This window comes from Callorhinus ursinus, unplaced genomic scaffold (genome assembly GCF_003265705.2).
Source record: "Callorhinus ursinus isolate GAN/ISIS: 27379988/994484 unplaced genomic scaffold, GSC_fseal_2.0 scaffold3, whole genome shotgun sequence".
Lineage (NCBI taxonomy): Eukaryota > Metazoa > Chordata > Mammalia > Carnivora > Otariidae > Callorhinus > Callorhinus ursinus.
The window spans coordinates 67,543,358-67,560,943 of record NW_027397065.1 but is presented as its reverse complement, the minus strand read 5'-3'; the positions used below and the strand labels follow the sequence as shown (position 1 = coordinate 67,560,943).

At 43.0% G+C, this 17,586-nt stretch overlaps 1 pseudogene; it reads left to right on the top strand.

The window, feature by feature from the left end:
* Positions 1 to 16,658: 16,658 nt before the first annotated feature.
* On the top strand, positions 16,659 to 17,223 carry LOC112820306 (COX assembly mitochondrial protein homolog pseudogene; annotated as a pseudogene).
* The last annotated feature ends 363 nt before the right edge of the window (positions 17,224 to 17,586 follow it).

Sequence of the window (17,586 nt, the reverse complement as noted above, 5' to 3'; positions counted from 1 at the left end):
TAAACTTATATTTTCATTTAGAAAGTGTCTATTTTTTCCTTCTTGCTTAGTACTTTTGCTTTGTTATATTTTGAGATCTCATTGTTCAGATTTCTGTTCAGAGAAACTTAATACAGGGATAGAAAGACCCATTGAAGACTACCCATGACTCTTCTTGCCCCACCTAATCAACGAAGTTTGTTAGAGTGTACGGACTCAATACAGTCAAGAGGAAAAATACAGTACTTGGAATTTACATAGTCACTGACTTACAGTTTTGTAGTATGGCTCAAAGGAATTGTGGGATTTAAAAATGGTTTTTTTTTAAAGCATGGAACATTAAGAAATTATATTGGCTTTACCATGTAACAGTTCATCCAAGACTTAGTTCATCTTAGTATAAAATCTTGCCTCACAGGACTTTTTCCCCAACTCACTTTACCTAAGTCCTTTACAGAGCTTAGACCATCCTGGACCTGCTTTTACAGCCATTTCAGCCCTAGATTAACAATGACGTGTTTCTGAGGAAAGGGAAACACTCCTCTCCTTGAGGTTAAATAGTTTATCTTTCTTCTTGGGTGACTTATTTTAGCTTGGAAATGATTTTAGGGCATTTTATTACTCCATCTCTACCAGGAAAAACATGTGTTCTGAATCTCAGCAGTTGGATCCTATGTCCCAGGGTAACAGAAACACTGTGTGCAAAGTGCTTCTCCCACCAGCCACGCCAGACCTTCACTAAAATTGTGCAGGTCGTGGCTCATGTGTCTTGGAAAGCGATGTGAAGTTCCAGTTTGGCCCTCTTCTAAGTAAGACCGAGTCTTCTAATAGCTCCTACTCTGACTTCCCCCACCCCCAAATATGTAGTTGTTTTAAGAATGGTACATACGTATATGTATTCTCTCCATGGGGCCACTTATCCCTTCACCCAGAGGCCCTGTTCAGATTCCACTGATTGTTCCAATAATGTCTTCATAGCAAAAGCTTCCAACCCATTTGAGAGTTCTGTCTCTTTAGTCTTTGTTCTGACACGCTTCTTTAGGTTTTCCTTGACTTTTGCAGCCTTGCCATTTCTGCAGATCTGGTCATTTGTAGGCTGCTGGTGGTGTTGACAAGGGTGGGGAAGGCAGAGCCAGGCTGAACGAGGAGTGGAGACTCAGCAGCTTGGCTGTGGGGGGGGGAAGAGCAAGGAGGGGTGCTGCCGGAGGATGTGGGATCAGGGCAAGGCTGTGTGTGATCGGAACAGTGCCCCATCTGGGTATGGCTGCGTTCAGTGCTTGTTGAAATTGGCCTTCGCGTGTCATCTACAGTTTCAATTTCCCACTGTGGTTTTCCGGTGATTTCTTCCTAAGTGCCACCTGAACTGTGAGTACTTTCAATGATTTTAAAGAAAAAATTTATACCTACTCCGTTTTAATGTGACTATGACCATTTGGCTCTCACTTTTTGCTCCTCCAGTTCAGCTGCTCAAGTTCAGAGAGTGGACTCACCCAGCATGCATGTGGGCACTGTGCGGTCATGCTTGGTGCATGAGCTGGTCATGAGACTCTCTCGTTTATTGTTTTTAGACACGAGCTCTGTTGCCTCTATTCACTGTTGGCCTTGGAAGATGAAGAGGAGAAAGAACGTTTTCATCTATTCATGCTTGAGTGATATAAAGGATGAAAGGGTAGTGGGAAGGTATATAGTAGAAATCTGAAGATTTTGAGGAATTTGAGGGTTCCAGCCTCAATCCAGAGTCAGGTCTTGTATCTCCTCGTGGTCAGGTTTGAAGACCAACACTATATTAGTTGGGAGAAGTAATTTCAGAAGCTTTATGGTTTTCCTTAAAATTCTTAATTCGGAAACAAAGGTTTTTTGGCATCCAAGCACTGAAATCTGTTTTTGATCTAGGACTACCCCACCCCCCCAAATATGGGGAAATGCTTCTTGCTCAGTATAGAGTCATTAACTGGTAGGCAGAGAAAGCTCTCAGAAACAATTGAGAACATTTTCAATGCATTAGAATCCTGTAACAGTGGTTCTTAAATTTTTAAATAGAAAAGAAGCTATTAACTTGCTGTAAAGCAATGTTCAGAGCAGTGTTGTCACAAGCCATTTCCATTAGAAAACTGCCTCCAGAAGGTCAACGGGTGTGAAAACTTGGAAAGAAATTAAAAAATGCACTGAAGTCTGGGTCTGTAACCTTTTCAACTCCAGCAATCTCCAGGGTGAGAAAAGAAACGAGAGTACTTAAAATTCTTTTCTGTAAGTATTGAAAAGAATGTGGGTTAGACTCCTATTCAGAAATTTTTTATCTTAGGAAAGGCAGAAATACTACGTTTAACTCCCAAGTTCATGTACACCATCCCTGCCTGTAAACTGCCCGGTGGAGTAGTAACAACTCCCATTCGTTGAGTGCCCCGGGGAGAAGTGTGGTCAGTGGTGGGTATTTTATTCATTTTCCCATTTAATATTCGTCATTCCACGAGAAGGTGCTCTTCTTCCGTACTTTACAAGCGGAAATTGAGGTTTCCAGAGAACAGTTGACTTGGTCAAAGCAACGCAGAAAGTGGCAGAAGCAGAATTGGAATCCGCATCCGGCTAACTCCAAAACCTGAGACTATATGTGTTCCTGTGGGGTAGGCCTTCTGCCAGTGGCTAAATTCTCTCTTGGTTCATTGATTTTGCAATGGACTTTACCCTGATCTTCACTGGTATTCTAAGCTTGGATCGGTGTCTGACCCGGGGAATCTTTTTCATTTTCTTCAAACCACATTTCCAGCAGCATTAGGAAGGGCAGCTGCTCACACTTGCCCCCCAGCAGATAGTAGCTAGGTTTGGGTTGACTTTGCTGAACCCTTTAGTCAAGGCTGAAGTCCTCAAAAGTCTGTGTTGATTTGCACCGGTTAGGTTTTACCCCTGGCCAGAACTCCTAAATACAAGCAGGTTGGATTAGTCTGTCTGTCTGTCTGTATTTATTTTTAAGGATTTTATTTTTAAGGAATCCGTGCACCCAACATGGGGCTCGAACTCAGAACCCTGAGATCAAGAGTCCCGTGTTCCACCAACAGCCAGTCAGGTGCCCCCTTGAATTATTCTTGTGTCTAGGGACTAGGATTTCCTTTTGGCCTGGTCGCTACTAAGTTCTAGGCACCGGGGGCCTTGTGATATGTAGGAAAAACTTAGCCAGTAATGATAATACTGGGGAAAAGAGGGTTACATGAGATACGGACTTATTTTCCCTTCCCTCTTGCCCTCTTTTTAATGGGTCTAATGGAATTGGTCATGGAGGCTCTCTACACTGTGTGGGCTGTCTTGTGGAGCGCCTCTAAATCCACACCATACTCCGGCCCTGCAGGCTGGCCTGGATGGACAGAGCCGCGGGCTCCCCCGCTCTCTGGTTGCCGGCTGGCTTTGGTCAGTGCGGAGCCTCCCGCTCTCTGGCTGCCGGCTGGCTTTGGTCAAGGCGACCTCTCAAGGGACCTTTACCCACTGCTCTCCTGATTTGCAGTAGTCACCCCCTTACCTTATCCCCTGTAGTTTTCCTATAGTCGACTCATGTTTGCAAATGGTCTCTACTCAACCCTCATGTTGATGGGAGTGTGCCATGTGCGCACCGAGTGAAACGGCCCCAGCAGACATCGGGCACACGTATCTGGAGAGGACAGGGCGAACGGGAGTGTGGGGGCAGCGAGACAGGAGTGAGGCGCGTTTGGCAGCGCCACACCCTCTGATGCGGACGGCGGTAACGTGGAGGCACAGTTGGAGGGCAAGACCGCCATAGACCCAGCGGCTGGGGTGCTTCTTTGTTAGGGCAAGTGGGGCCATGACGATGTTGCAGACGCCTTACTTCTGGCCGCCCTGAGAAGGGACATGGGCAAAGAAAAAGTGAAAGCAATGAACATAAGATACGAACTAGAGAGGCCCCATGGCAGCCTTGGAGGGGCCTCAGCTGTGGGGGCAGAGCAGTTCTGGGATGAGCCAGGACTGGCTGCGAGGCTGCCCCATTCTGGGCAACAGTTACATGCTCAGTCCTGCTAGATCTCTTAAGGGTGCTAATGGGGAGAGGAGATGGCCTTTGTGCTGAGGACTTCGAACCTCCAAATTTCCCTGGACCTCCGTTGCTTGCAGAGGCGACCACAGCATGCCCTATTGCCTCTAGCTCCCCAACCGGAGTGAGATCCTAATGTCTCCCTGTTAGAGTTACAGGGCTTGCTTGGGGAGCAGAGCCTATACACAAACGAAGGAGGGGCTTAGCATCTGTGGGAAGAGCTCCTAAGCAGGTTAGACCAAAGGGGTCTTAGATGGGAGTGGTCCCTCTCACTCTTGCATCCAGTAACTACTAGAAGAGTGTTTGCGGTTCATCCCAGCGACCCTGGACTTGATCCCCCCACCCAACAAACACACATTTTTATTTTGGGAATTTTCAGACCTACAGAATAGTGGAAGGAACAGTAAAAGGAGCATCCTTATATCCTTTACCTATTATTTTGCAACTTTTTTTTTTTTGCTGAACTGTTTGAAAGTAAATTGCAGATACGTAACATATATAAATACATATGTGTACAAACATACTCATATATCCATCATGTACAACTTTTTGGGTGGACTATTTGAAGTGAACCGTAGATACCCTATTATTTCGGTACCTCAGTATGCATTTCTTAGAAATAAAGACATGCTAAACACAAGTAACAGCACTGGGTATTGTACGCAGCTGATGAATTACTGGACACTACATCTGAAACTAATGATGTACTCTGTGTTGGCTAATTGAATTTAAATAAAAAATTGATATAAGAAAAACAACCACATTTTCCAAAACAAAAAATGAGAAGGGTCACATTATTTTACCTATTACCCTTCTCTTTAATAGAAGATAGCGGGACTTTTCCTACCTGCTTCTGCAGATAATCTTTTGTGATACGTTGTTTGGTTTGAACTATGTGAAGAAAGTCCAGCCTCACAGAAATATGTAGTTGGAAAAGAGAGGAGTATTTTAATAGCCTTTTCAGATAACTGTAGATAATGTTTAATAAGAGCCACAAAACTTGACAAGTGGTAGTTTCTTAAGGGTTAGTTGCACTATGTAATTTTTGCTCGAAAGCTTGAATTCTGGGCGCCTGGGTGGCTAAGATGGTTAAGCGTCTGCCTTCGGCTCCAGTCATGATTCTGGAGTCCTGGGATCGAGTCCTGCGTTGGGCTCCCAGCTCAGCAGGGAGTCTGCTTCTCCCTCTGACCCTCCCCCCTCCTCATGCTCTCTCTCTCATTCTTTCTCTCAAATAAATAAATAAAATCTTAAAAAAAAAAAGCTTGAATTCCACCATTGGCAACAAATGCTCTCAGTTGTTTTCCTTGAAGTGAGAGGCTCAGTTTATTCATATTTGAGAAATGTCTGCCAAATCCACAAGTCTGAATAATCATAGTTTGGCAGTCATTCTTGCAAGTAAAAATGGTGCTCCATGGAAGAAAACAATGGTTTTGGTTTATAATCTAAATGGTTGTGTTTATGCTTTTCCTTGAGACAGCCATTGAACTTCAATATGCATCTTCTAAGAATAAAAATATATTCTTCTGCCTCACTTCACTATCTATTACCACAACTTGGGAAATTTCACTAATTTTATTCAGTATTCAGTTTATATTTAAATTTCTCCAATTGTTCCCCAAAATGTTGTTTCTTCCCCTGATGCGGTCAGTATCTGGTTGAGGTTCATGCCCTTCAATTGGTTACTAGTCTCTTAATCTAGAATAATTACCTACTATTTCTGTTTTCCATAACGTTGATTAGTTTTTTTTTAATTTTTTTATTGTTATGTTAATCACCATATATTACATAATTTGTTTTGGTGTACTGTTCCATGATTCATTGTTTGTTCATAATAGTTTTTTTTTTTTTTTAAGATTTTATTTATTTGACAGAGAGAGACACAGCGAGAGAGGGAACACAAGCTTGGAGAGTGGGAGAGGGAGAAGCAGGCTTGCTGCTGAGCAGGGAGCCCGATGCGGGGCTCGATCCCAGGACCCCGGGATTATGACCTGAGCCGAAGGCAGACGCTTAACGACTGAGCCACCCAGGCGCCCCCATTGATTAGTTTTTTGAAACAGTACAAGCCAAGTGTCATTTTTTTTTTAAGATTTTATTTATTTATTTGACAGAGAGAGGGAACACAAGCAGGGGCAGTGGGAGAGGGAGAAGCAGGTTTCCCGCAGAGCAGGGAGCCCGATGCGGGGCTCGATCCCTGAGCCAAAGGCAGACGCTTGGCGACTGAGCCACCCAGGGGCCACCAAGCCAAGTGTCTTGTAGTATGTCCACATTCTGGATTTGTCTCTTCATTTCCTCATGGCTCCATTCAGGTGAAAGTCTTTGGCAAGAAAACTACATAGGTGAGGTTCTGTACGTATTGCAACACGCCCTAAAGCCCATCAGACCAGGTTGCTTCCCTCTGATCACTAGGTTAGTTTAAGGTAATTGCCAGATCTTTCATTTTAAAGATACCTTCCCCCACCCTTTTAATTCTTTGAGAAGCATGTAAGTTTGGGGGACTTTGTGTGGGAAGGAGGGACGGTTCTAGTGAATTGGTGGTGGAGATTGTGGCCATCTTGGAATTATCATGCTACTAAACCAATGGACTTTCTGTGTTGGCTGAGTTGACTGATCTTAATTGTGTAGAGGAAGCTGGGCTGGGGAGAACTATGGAAACCAGGAGATTTATTGATAACCTTTTATACCCCCTTGACCAGTTGTCCTGGTGAATGAAAACTGCAACAACCCATAAAGAAAATACTTCCAATGTGTCAGACACTGCAGCAATGCAGCGTTTGAACCCTGGTCTGGCCAAGATGCTGGGAGAGGTCAAGGGGCACATGGAGTGGACAGTGGGACCCGACTCGGGCCTCATAGAGGTCAGGAGTGTCGCAACGGTGTTCCGTTTCTTGTCTCCCTTCTCTCTTTTTTTTGTTTCAAGTTTTTATTTAAATTCTAGTTAGTTAACATACAGTGTAATATTATTAGTTTCAGGCCTTTCTCTGAAATAAGTTATATGGATAACACTGATGTTGGCTAAAGTTTAAGGTTTAGGGGGAGTATGAGAAAAATCAGTATCGACTTGCAGTGACATGGTAGTTGATAGAACTTCTTGCCCATTCTGTGATGGGGGCTTAGTCTTCCCACCAGATGAAGGACCAGAGAGGATGATAAAGTGTGTGTGTGTATGTTATATGTTCCATCTGTCCTTCCAGATCCATCGTACCTTGTTCTTTGTCCTGGGAGGCTGATATGTATGGGTCACATTAATAGGTCATCCATCCTCTCTAGTGTCTGGTTGGGTTTGGTTCATCATGAAAGGAGAATGGGGTGGAAGGGGGTCACTTCAGGCTGACTAGGTTTCTCATCACTGCCCCTCTCGAGGTGACTTCTATGTGGGTTTCTTCTTTTGGGTTCCAGTAACTGCTCTTTCCCCCACGTTTTGGCTGTGGACGGTAACAGTTCCTCCATTGTTACTAGGCCAGTGTTAGAGCATGGTGACCTTTGGTTTTTCTGTGCCTTTGCCCACGCCTTTGTAAATAATCTGTCTTAATAAACACACTCCATGAATTAGCTTAATTTGCGTGTGTCTTTTCAAATTGGGAACATGACTGATAACAGGCAAATAGGATTAGCAGAGAGAACTAGTACTGGGGGGAAAGCTCTGTTGCTTGGTCCCCTGGATTAAAGTCAAAGGAAGATCAGGGGAATATCTTCAAACCTTTGCCTTTGACCTTGCAAAGAACTTTGTTCAGTTATTTTTGGTGTGTTTGTTCTCTGGGCGATGAGTGGCCTCTAAAAACTGTCATATCACTGATCAAAAACAACTGCTAAAATCAACTGAAAATCACCAATTTCCTAAGAAAGATAAGTTTTTCAAAGTTGGGTCCACCAATTTAATTAGGCAAACTCCTCTACGTGGGCCACAAGTTTTCACCATCTCAGTTCCAGAGAACCAAGGCTGTGAGGAGGAACATGAGAGAAGTGGCATGCTCATGTTGCTGTGCATATATGATGATCAGCCGCCTGCCGCTGCACTGCGCACTTGCCTTCACGCGGAAGCGGTTCCCAGCACGCCCGGCTTCCGCAACTGTTTCCTGTGGCTCAGGCAAACAGAGGGAGAGGAGGATGTTTCAGAGGACAGGTATCTCCGGCTTTTTGAAAGGTCACATGATGCCACTTCGCTTTTACAAAAGACCTCCTTACTACCCGTTTTTGCTAACTCAAAGAAATTCAAAGAGGATTTTCACTTTTATGAAAAAAGACAAAAAGCAAAAACAGTGCTCAGTGTTCGTTTTGCAGCAAGCTCTCACAGAGGCAGTGAGCACCCGGAGCAGTGAGGGTGGCGCCACCCAGCGCCTTCCCTGGGAACTACACGCAACACCTCAGCGTCAAGCAGCCAGAGCTCCAAACTGTGTCTGTGAGCACCTGTGCTTTAGCTTGATAGATCTTGTGCATCTGTTGGCAAGATGTGTACTGAGGCATCAGTAAAGCCTAAGAGGTTATTTTTTGGGTCTGGGAATGCTTCACACTTTCTCCATTATAAATTAATGTTCCATATTTTTTCCATTCTTTGCTTTACGCCATTTTGGCTTATGAAAGATTTCATGGGAGTGTTCTCCTTAGCAGGGGAATCCTGTACTTGAAAGGCGGTGGGAGATGTTGGCTGCCTTGGAAAAATGGCCAGAGTAAATTGTCAAGGCAGGTATACAAGTTGGACATCAGACTTGTAGTCCCAAGTGTCAGGCCTGGAAGCCTTGACAATTCATCATGTGAGGTATCTTTTGCCATAGACAGGTTTTTCTTCTCCTTGCCGTCTGCCGCACTGGTGCAAATCTCTCTACAGGGAAGGAATGCATTGAAAGCTAAGGGAGTTGGCAATTTATAAAAGTGTTGGTGATAAGCAGGTCTTTGTTATGACCCTGCCAGTGTGGCTGAAGGCATGGATGGCTTTGGTGAACTTTGATATAGGTCATGGATTATGGCTGGGCCCATCAGGGTTGGATTCCCATACCTGTGAATTGAAAGCTTTGCATATTTCACTTGTGTTTTTAATAGAAACTGGCACATCTTTAAATATAGGAATATTCTGTTGTGAGTGGCTCCTGAGGGGACAGCAGCAAATGTCATGGGCCATGTATTAATGCGGGGAGATTGTCTTTCTGTTGGCTGTGGATCTCATATTTGTGAGAGCTACATGCAAGGCATCTGGCCTTGGGTCTGTTCTATGGACCAATTTTAGCTAGTTGTTTTCCAGAATTCTCTTCCACTATTCCACTGCCCTGCTGATTCTGGGAGCTATGAACACTGAAAAGGCTTCAGAGACGTCCTTTGTAATCTGACTTGGATGTAGTTGGCGCCTGTTGTTATTATCAGACAAAGAAATCTCAAATAGAATCTTCTTGATGATAGTTGTTCTAACAGCTCTGGTGTATGGAGTTGCTTCAGTTCATGCAGGAAGGCTCTTTGGAACAACTAGCACAATGTATTTATATGAAAATATATATCTTCATTTGTTCCCACCTCAATGTTTACAAATGTCCCATACAAGGGAGACCAAATTGCCTTCTCTGTGGCCTTGACAATTCTGCCAGACGACACTGGAAAAGTTTGTAGCATACAAAGTGCCTATTTCTTCTCAATTGGAGGTGCCATTCCAAAGGTCACAGAAGCCCTCGGTGAGAAGATCCTTGGGCACCACCTAGTGGCCATCTAGGGACTGCTCAAATTAATCTGTGGTGAAAAACGTGTCATCTCCAATTGGTTGTGGACCAATACTTTTGTAAAATACAACAAAAAATTACTAGAAAAGTTATATAAAAACACAAGTCACATTTTTAATTAGTAGATTCAACAAAGAATAACATTTTAATAAAGATAATCAGAGCAAAAAGTAGGGAGAAAATAAAAAGTATCCATCATTTACTGTAAATGTAAACAAAACTAAACAGAACGTTAGGGTGGGATAGCTATCTCCCTGTGTTAAATGCCTAAATGGGGTTTTGGACAAATGCCATAGGTGCCAGTATTTTAGTTTTGCTCCAGATATTTGGTATAAACATGTACCAATATTTGCTCTGTATAAAAATTAAATTTTTAGTGTGATAAATGAACTTGTTTTCTCACTTGTTCAAACTCTAATCTAGATTGAAAATTTATCTAATCTAGATTTATCTGATCACTTGTTAAAATTTATCTAGTCTAGTTAACTAGTTACTCACTGGGAATAATGTATATTAAGCTGTTTCTATGTTTTGTTTTTAATAACATACATAGTAGGAAAACCAGCTCACAGGGGCTAGTTTGAGGTGCTAATTTCTCACTTTTATGCAGATTGAAACAAGTGAAGCAAGTTATATTTTAAAAAGTCATCACCAATCCTTCACAAGTAGTCAATTCTAACAATATAGCTATAGTTAAAATTAAATTATCTTTTGATGAAAGAAATGAATTCAAGATCCATTTCCATATTTTGGTGGAAAATAAAATTCAAAACATTCTATCCAGTATCTGAAGTATTGGTAATTTTTGTTAAATTATAGTAAATGTTATTACAGACTGTGTAAGTTTTGTCTTTCCAAATTACAACTTTTGCTTTTGCCCTTAGATCTTATTTGCAGCTGGAGAACATGTTGCATAAAACTATTAAAATCATTAAAACTACTGATGTTACCAGGCAAATAAGTAAATAAAGCTGTTCAAGTCATATCTTTAAAAAGTAGGAACCAACTTTTTTTTTTTAAACTAAGAACTTGTTCCTGAGTTCAGACATTGTCAGTAAAATTCCCCTCTTGAGTAAACACTGTGTCTCAGCAAGAGATAATAATTGTTTATGATCAGCTTCTATATTATCACATAATAGAGAATTTATCATGTCAAAGCATTAGCTTTTATGTCATTCACAATTTTTGCTATGTAATAAACATCCTATTAGGATTATCTTTTTTTTTTTTTTACTATAGCAAGATTTACGTGGGGAACTACAATAGGGTAAGGGGCAAAGGGGGATTGAACTCCAGGGATTTAGGGGAAAACAACAGCAACATACACACACACACACACACACACACACACAGACAAAGAAAATTATAAAGCGAACGGGCAAAATGTTAAAGATTGGTGAATCTGGGTAAAGGGTATGAGGGAATTCTTTGTACTATTCTTGCAACTCTTCTGAAAAGTTGAAATTATTTCAAACTAAAAAAAAAAAGAAAGAAAAAGAAAAAGATGATTATTGGACTGGAAAGTAACCAAATTGCCAAAATCTTCTGTCTACTTCATTATTGCAAGTATTATTAAATCCTTCAGAAAGGTAAAAATAAATAAATTAATTAATAAACAAGATAAATTACTTCCTATTTTTGCTAGTAGTATGGACCATAAATTTAAAAGAAAGTTAACTTGACTAAAAATTAAAATTATTGTTAAGATTACAAGTTGTCAAAAGAAACGCTTACGTTTTCTCAGAACTGCACATGCTTTAGTTTACAGCTGACAAAGCAGTGTCAGATAGTATATCCTTGAATATGGGAGGACTCCTACTCAGGACTCCTACTCAGCTCTGGCACACAGCTCGCCAGGGAGTGGGACAGCCCCCGAATGCTCCATGCCCTTTGTCACAGACCCAGTGCTTGCATGTGGCACCCATGTCAAGTTACTTTCGGTGTTCCTGGCACCCTCTTTCAATTTCTGTACTTAATTCATTTTGGACCAATGAACTGTGGACCACACACTGGTTTGAGGGACACTGTAAGGATGAGTCTTCATGGTCATGCCAATAAGTTGGAGGTCTCAGTGAACTCAATGTTTGGAGTGGGACTTGGGGTCAATAAGCTATAGTTTGGATACTTCAGTTCAAGATTTACAAGGTGGCTGAGGAGAGGTGGAGGAAAATTTGTTTGAGATGAGTGGGCTGGGGAAAGGAGGGAAGAAGATATTGAATGAATGGAGTCGTCTTTGATGCGTGAAGAAAGGGTGACCAGAAGGTCAGTAAGTGACTGACACTAACACAGAGGCTTAGTGAGGGATCAACAGACTTCAAAATCATCTGTAGTTTAAAAAACTTTTGTTTCTGAAATAATTTCAGACTTTAAGAAGTTACAAAAATAGCACAAAGGATTGCTGTAAGCACCTCACTCAGATTCTTACGATGTTAATAAAATTGTCAAATCACAATATAATTGTCAAAATCAGGAAACTAACATCAATACAATATAATACATCGTCTTACAGACATGACTCAAATTTCACCATTGTCCCACCAATGTCCTTATTTTTGGTCCAGGTTCCAGTCCAGGATCACACACTCCATTTTCTCGTCATGTCTTGTTTCCTCTAATTTAAAGCACTTACTCAGTCCTTCTTGACCTTGACATTTGAGAAACATACTGGCCAGTTCTTTTGTAGGGTATCTCTGAATTTGGGTTGTCTAATGTGAGTTGATGATTAAATTCAGGCTCTGCGTTTTTGGCAAAGATGCAGCCTTTTTAGTACATCTTATCCGGAGGTACATGATGTTTATTTGTCCCATTATTGGTGATAACTTTGACAGTTTGGTTAAGGGGGTGTCTGCTAGAGGTCTCCCGTGTTGTTTCCCCAGGGGAAGGAGGAATAATATGGGTGAGACAAGGAGAACACTTTGGAAGGAGCAAGGAGGCCTCTACCCTGCCTCGTGCCTCCGAGCTCCCCTGCAAGTGAGGGAAGCCCCAGCATCAGTAAAGAAGGCCGCGGGGTAGCATCCTCAGAGGGTGTCTCGTTTCTGTTCAAACAGGGCCATGAAGGGAATGCTCGGAGGAGAGGGATTTGCTGACAGAAGCTGATTCCAGAGGGCCTCGGAAAGGATGGGAAATTGGGTGAGATGGGGCCAAGTGCAGAGCCGCCTGGGGAGTAGGAGTCCGTGATGACAGGCGGCCTGGGGGCTCGGCCTGCAGGTGGTGGCCCAGGGGACAAGGCCTGTTGGACTTGGTGGGCGCAGGCTCATGGCCACGTGACCCGAGAGCTCATCGGAAGTGTGGAATTCGGGCCCAACTTCAGGCACTGAGGAGCAGAATCGACAGTTTTCACAAGACGCCCGAGGGGTTTGTAAACCTCTCAAAAAGCACTGTCTCAGCGGACGGGGAGCAACCGTGCCCGCATCGCTGGCATTGCTGATGTCCCCCGCCCGCGCCCCCCACCGCCGCCAGCCCGGTCCAGCCCCGCGGCTGCAAGCGGTCTGTGCCTCCGGATGCTGAGCGAAGGAGCTCGCGGTGGGTCAGCCCTACCGTGAGGCTTGGCACTCGTTCACGGAAGCTCAGCCTAGAAGAAGCTGTTTCTTTAGCCCTCTCAGTGATTCTGAGATATAGATCCACAAACAAATCTCTTTCTACCTAAACCGAGTGGGCCGGATTCTGTTGCCTAGCACTACGAAGCTTGCGCAGCACACGTGTCCCCTGGAATTGGGTAGTTAGGACAGTGATCCACGGGAGGTGCAGGAGGAAGCCACCTGCGTGTGGGTCCGGCTTCACGGATTTTCTCCTCGCGGGACCACAGCCAAAGGGAATTGAGAGGTGGGATCTAGCAAATTCACAGGCTGGAGACCATGAGACTCCGCCCAGGAGCTGACCTCACTACTGTTATGAGCTGAATGTGTCCCCCCAGTATTCAGATGTCCAAGCCCTAACCCCCAGGGTGGCTGTATTTGAAGATGGAACTTCTAAGGAAGTAAGTCAGGTTAAAGGAGGTCATCAGGGTGGGCCCTTGATCCAACAGGATTGGTGTCCTTATAAGAAGAGGGACCAGAGCTCCCTCGAGCTTGAGTGCTCTCTCTCTCTCTCTCTTTTTTTTTTTTTTTTTTACAGAGAAGAGGTCATGTGAGCGCAGAGAGAGATATAAGCTAGGAGGAGAGGTCTAGGAATGAAACCTGCCTTCCTAACACCTTGATCTTGGACTTTCCAGCCTCCAGAACTGTGAGAAAGAAATGTCTGTGGTTTAAGTCCCCCAGTCTATGGGATTTTGTTATAGCAACCCAAGCTGACCAGTACAATTACTCTAGCTGTCCCCGCACATGACTTTCTGCAGATTCAACACTGTTTATGCTGCACAATGAGGTCTTTGTTATAGTGAATAATGAATAATATGGTTCCATATTGTATTTTCAGTAGGTAAAGATTTTGTTACAGAATTGATAAACATATACACCAAGATTTTATATACATATATAACATATCATATATAATATAAAATAAATATATGTATATATAATATGGTGTATGTAAATATAATTTATGTATATATTTATTTTAATGTCAACAAGAAGCGTACAAAACCTTGGGTGAAAATGTCAGGAGTTGGGGGGTGGGACGAGCTGTTCACCAGAGACAGACACGCCTGCTCCCTACAGGGTAGTCTGTCTCTGACTTCTCACAGCGGAGTCTGGATTTGCCTGTGTGGCTTTAATGATCTGTGAATAGCATTACACAGGTTGCATCCTTTTGCATCAGATGTCTCTCCCTCAGCATTTGGCTCGTGAGATCCGTCCATGTTGTCATGTATGGTTCTAAGATGGCTCACTTTCATTGTGTTCGTATTCTGCGTGCCATCTCTGCATATTGTTAATGTTTAACATGGGCAGTTCTGTCTAAACCTACTTCCTCTTATATGTACAGCGTGGGTAAATCTTCCTTGACGTTTGCCCATCTTGTTTAGTATCTATTTATCTTGCTTCCTTCGAATGACAGTTGAATGGTTGGGTATTCTTTTCCTTCCTTCTTCTGTATACCAGCAGTGTGTTTTCCTTGTGCAGGACAAGGTCAGGTCTTTTGGCACCAAGTGCAGCCATTGGTGGAGATCCTGGTCTTTTATTCTCTTCTGAGCCATTAAAATGTTCTGTCTGGGGTGTATTTCACACAGCCGTTGGTGTGTCCCACCCCAGTGGGCATAAGCTCAGTCCCCTGACTCAAACTATTGCTCTGGATGAGCTACGGCAACACTTCCTGCTTCGGTTTTTAACTTCAACGGATGCAGGGGAAGTAAATACGTAGACAATATGGATTAAACGAAATTGTGGACACTCATTCTAGTCAAAGATCGTAAGATGTTCATTATTTTGCCAGAAGGTGGTAGCAAAGTTACAATCAGATGTTGGGTAAAACATTTCAACACTCAATGAAAACCAACCAAGCCAAATAAAAACAAAAAATGGAAACAAACTAGGAAAATGATAAAATGGCACCTGCTTATTGAATATGTAATTTTTACGTTATAATCCTATTATTGGAACTCAGTATTATTAGAAGAAAAAATGTACAAAATAAAGACAATTCTTACCTCATAAGTTTGATGAAATAAATGATTCTAAAAAAATTCTTGAAGAGTCCAAAATCTTTATCAAACTAAATTTCTACCTTCTCAATAGTATTTGCTACTGAATTAAGAGATTGGAAATGAAAACGGTAAAGTAATAAAGTTCACAACATGCTATAGATTTTCACAGTGGTATCCCATTTGGTATCAAGTTACATTATTCAACATGTTCTCCAACAGGAAAAGGTGTGGAAAGAAACTCAGATCTAATAACTAAAATGTTTTCTATTGAGACGATGATGATTAATTTATGAAAATTAAAGTAGAAAATGAGATGAGGAGAACTGAAACAGATACTTTTCTTGCTCCTTTCTTGCCCTCCTGTTCAGGATATTTTCAACATTCCTTCATTTCCTTTCCCACTCTTTCCTACCTAATGAACCCCCCAGTTCATTCATTCATTCGTTCATTCCTTATTCTTCATTGAGTCTAACATATGCCAGGCACGTTCTAGATGCTACGGAAATCGCAGTGACAAAGGCAAATAAGGACTCTGCTTTGGTTATAGTCATGCTAGTGTATCACTAGTTGTCAACAGACTAAAACAGAAAATTTTGTCTTTAAGATTTCCAGAGGCTAAGCCTGTCACCTAAAACCTTATATGACATGAACTTTGAAAAAATTTTATGAAGCCTCGTCTCTTTTTGCTGTCAATCAACAAGCAAGTTCCTATTGAAGATACGATTGGCTTCTAGACATGAATGCAAGAACCAGCTCCCCACGGGGTCTTTCCTTTTACTTGTTAAGATTTTTCAAGGCTGGCCTATTTGGCATGGGTTTTGGCTAGCAGGGTAGGGATGAGAAATGCCTTTGAGCTAGGTAAAAACACAGAAGTGGAGTTGTTGAGAAAAAGTGCACCAAAGTTTTAGAACAGCCTATCTCAAAGGATGACTTCCTAAAATGCACTTTTCCTGCTCTATTTCTCTAACTTTATTAAGAACCCCGTGGGCCGACCCGTGAAAGCGACACTGGATCCAAGAGTCCCTTCTCTCACCTGCCTGTGGGATCTGCTTTGTGTTTGAACGTGGAAGCGGGGGGAGATCACTGTGCTTTCCTGAGACCAACAATCCCATTTTTAGAAGTCAGTAAGTTTTCAAGTGACTCTCCATACATTGAGCTGTAGTTTGTTGCTCCATAAGGTCACCCTCGCTTGATACTTTGAGAGCTAAAAGGGAAAGATCTACTTTTCTTTTCACATGAGGAAATTCACATGTTGGGAAATCCATGGACACGCCAGGTGAAATCCACTCGACGTTCTCCCAGGGTGCTAGAGTCTCCCTGTGTGAGACTCCCTGGAGTCTCCACTGCGCTCCTCCTCCACCGCCTCCTCCTCCCGCGGGAAGCTCCAGGCGGCCGCACGAGCCGCCCAGCCCAGGCTCCTCCCCCCCCCCCCCCCCCCCCCCCGCCCGGGAGCGGCCGGGAGCTGCTTTCCTCCGCCCGCGGAGATGGCGCTCGACCCCGCAGGGCAGCATCTCAGACATGTCGAAAAGGATGTTTTGATTCCTAAAATAATGAGAGAAAAAGCCCGAGAGATGTTCTGAACAAGTTCAAGATTTTACCAAACGTTGCAAGGACTCTGGATCCTTATGGTAGTAAAATGCCGGAAAGAAAATTCTGCATTGAAAGAATGTCTAACTGCTCATTATAATGATCCAGCCTTTTATGAAGAATGCAAAATGGAATACCTGAAGGAAAGGGAAGAATTCAGAAAAACTGGAATTCCTGCCAAGAAAAGGCTACGGAAACTTCCCACAAGCATGTAGGCAAATACTCAGATACTTAGCCCTGATACTCATGGAAATCATTATCACCTAAAATAATGGACTCAAGGAAGTGTTTGCTTTATCCTAAATTATGGAAATAATAAAGATTTCCTTTTAAATTTCAAAAAAAAATGCTGGTGCATTTGTCCCTGAGACCCCCTTGCTAATTGTAGCCATCACCACCTTGTTGGCCTTATGGGGGCCTTGTCCTCCAACCTATGGGGGGCCACATCCATACCAACACTTCCTGCTCCTGCCGTCAGTCCTTAATTGCCCATAGACAGCCAAGACCAAGAGCAGTTACTTCCCATGGCTCCCACCTTTTTTGGTACACACAGTGATTTGCAACAATGTCTTTTGTTTACTCTCTGGAACCACCTGCCCATCTGATCCTCCCAGGAGGGCAAGGAAAGAGGGCATGCGCAAAGATTTTATCCAAACCCTGTTCTCTTTCAAATTCTGTCTTGCTCCCACCCTCCTTGCGGCTTGTGGCCG